At 37.9% G+C, this 2,500-nt stretch overlaps 1 protein-coding gene across 3 annotated transcripts in view; it reads right to left on the minus strand.

Moving 5' to 3' along the window:
- LOC144970530 (glycine receptor subunit alphaZ1-like) overlaps positions 1-2,500 on the minus strand; it is a 163,369-nt gene that overhangs the window by 134,733 nt on the left and 26,136 nt on the right. The gene's annotated exons all lie outside the window — the stretch shown is intronic.

Raw genomic sequence — 2,500 nt, forward strand, 5'->3', positions numbered from 1 at the left:
CGAAACGTCTATAGAGAACTCGATGATTTGTTACTGTTGTAGACTCTGGTAATGATTATATTTCATGTAACAAAGCAGCGTGTTAAAGCTTCCTTCCTCTCCTTTTATTCTAGTTGTCTAAAAGTGTATTTGTTAGTTGTGAGGATTGTTTTTATCTTGTGCAGTCTACTTTTTTCTTATTTCGAACAGAGTCGGCCCTGTATGTTATCTTGTTTTTTTGCGATTGCAATCTGCTGCTTGCTTTCTAGAGGAGATCCAATCTGTAAAATAAACCAGAATTATTGATCATGAATGATGACGTATGAATTCTCTTCATCCCATTTGAATGTAAAGGTTTGTGTAAACAAACAAGCAAACTTGAGCATTTTATATAGCACAACATCATCCACTAACGTGCTCAGGGCGCTTTACAAAGGGCCCCTCGCCAACAACAACACTTAACATACGAGACAAGACACCTGTAAGACGATAGTACATTTTTTTCGACAAAGACAACGCTGTTAACGGCCAGGTACTCATTTTACACCTGAGTACATTGAAAGAATGTGAGTATAGAGTCATTTTCAAAGACTCAACTCTGTGCGCCGCTCAAAACGGGACTCAAAAACTCATGATCTTCCGATCCCAAGGGAAGTGTCATACCACAAGGCCACATCGTCTCATCATCACATAATCATACGCTTCAAAAATATTACATGCCTCTGGTGAAACACCAATAGAGCTTATAATTTCATGTATTCCTAACAACATGATCGAAAGGTGAATTCGTAGAAAAACCAAGCACCCAGCGTTTGTATTTTTAGTAAATCGCTTCACATCTCGTCACACAATACACAATAGATAGTATGCGCTTGGCTAAGAAGCTCATAACATTGCCATCCGGAAGTATAACGGACCAACACACAAAACTGTGTGTATCCATGAACGTTTATAGTCAGGTTAATACCGTTCAGTGAGCATTAATCATAAACGCGGATGGCAAAAAACAATAACAAAGACCTGAGTGACGTCATCTTCGAACTATCTATAGGTCAGCTGACTGAGATGAGAGAATAAGTATGAATATGACGTCACTCGGGTCTTTGTTATTGCTTTTTGCCATCCACGTTTATGAGTAATTCTCACTAAACTGTATGAACCAGACTACAAACGTTCAAGGTTTCACATAGTTTTGTGTGTTGGTCCGTTATACTTCCGGATGGCAATGTTGTGAGCTTCTTAGCCAAGCGCATACTATCTATACACAACATGATGTTTAACAGACAACTTATTATGGGGTGTGATGTTGAAATTACGCTTCATAAAGATAGTATGCGATTGGCTAAGCAGCTCACAACATTGTCATCCGGAAATATAACGGACCAACACACACAACGTTGTGTAATCATGAAATTTTATAGTCTGGATAATAAAGTTAAGTGAGAATAACGCATCGACATGGATGGCAAAAAATAATAACACAGACCCGAGTGACGTCAACTTCATTCTATCTACAGCCTGCTCCGTGAATACATTATAAACCACGATGACAAGCATTGGTTATGATGGAAACATAGATATGAATTCATTATTTTATTTCAAAAGCTATAGCCAAGCAAGAATCATTATCATCCAGTATGCAAATTTATACAAATCAGGCCTCTTTAAAAATATGGCATTAATTTAATTCATTTATTGGAGAAAAAAACTAATTACCTTCAGATTTTATCAGCAATCGTGATTACCCATATCTGTTTTGAATTCATTAATGTCAGGGTAAAGGCGGAAATCGATTTCGGGTAAAGTCAATATTATTTTTGACGTCCACCCAGCAGTCATTGATATTGGGTTGATGGGTCCTTTTAGATCTGGCGAAAAGTTATTGGCGATAGACTAGCGTCCTATGTATGAAAGGGTAGCAAGCAATTGCTATTGTCCTTTTCACGCTATAGAAACCGGGATAAAAATCTGGATGCATGGGTGAAGGACCCTGAATGACAACTTTATGTTTAAATTGCCTATATCCATGTTGATTTGATTAATGTCGGAGTAAAGGCCCGATCAATAATGAGCTAAATCAAGCTTTTATATAGCGCAATATCAACTAAGCGTGCATAAAGCGCTTCACAAGGCATCCCTAGCCAACAGCAACATTTAACATTTAGGACGAGACATGACGCCTGTTAGGCGATATTACATTTTTTTCGGACAGAGACAACCTTGTTAACGGCCAGATACTTTTTACATTTTACACCTGAGTACGGTGAAAGAATGTAAATAAAGAGCCTTTTCCACTAGGCCACATAACCGCTACCCTCAAATCGCAAAGCTCTACATAGAAAACCCAATCTAAAGTTTTTAAAAATAACAGTCTGAAATGGAATGGAAGCTTTGATTGAATCAACAAAGACAGATAATGTGGACGTTTCTGGTTTCCCCTTCATTAACAAAACACGATGAATGAAACACATACATTACCACACTCGGCCCATCTGTGAAATGGTATCTGGCAATAGACAGT

Source organism: Berghia stephanieae, chromosome 4 (assembly GCF_034508935.2).
Source record: "Berghia stephanieae isolate SIO BIC M18660-M18661 chromosome 4, UCSD_Bste_1.3, whole genome shotgun sequence".
Taxonomy (NCBI): domain Eukaryota; kingdom Metazoa; phylum Mollusca; class Gastropoda; order Nudibranchia; family Aeolidiidae; genus Berghia; species Berghia stephanieae.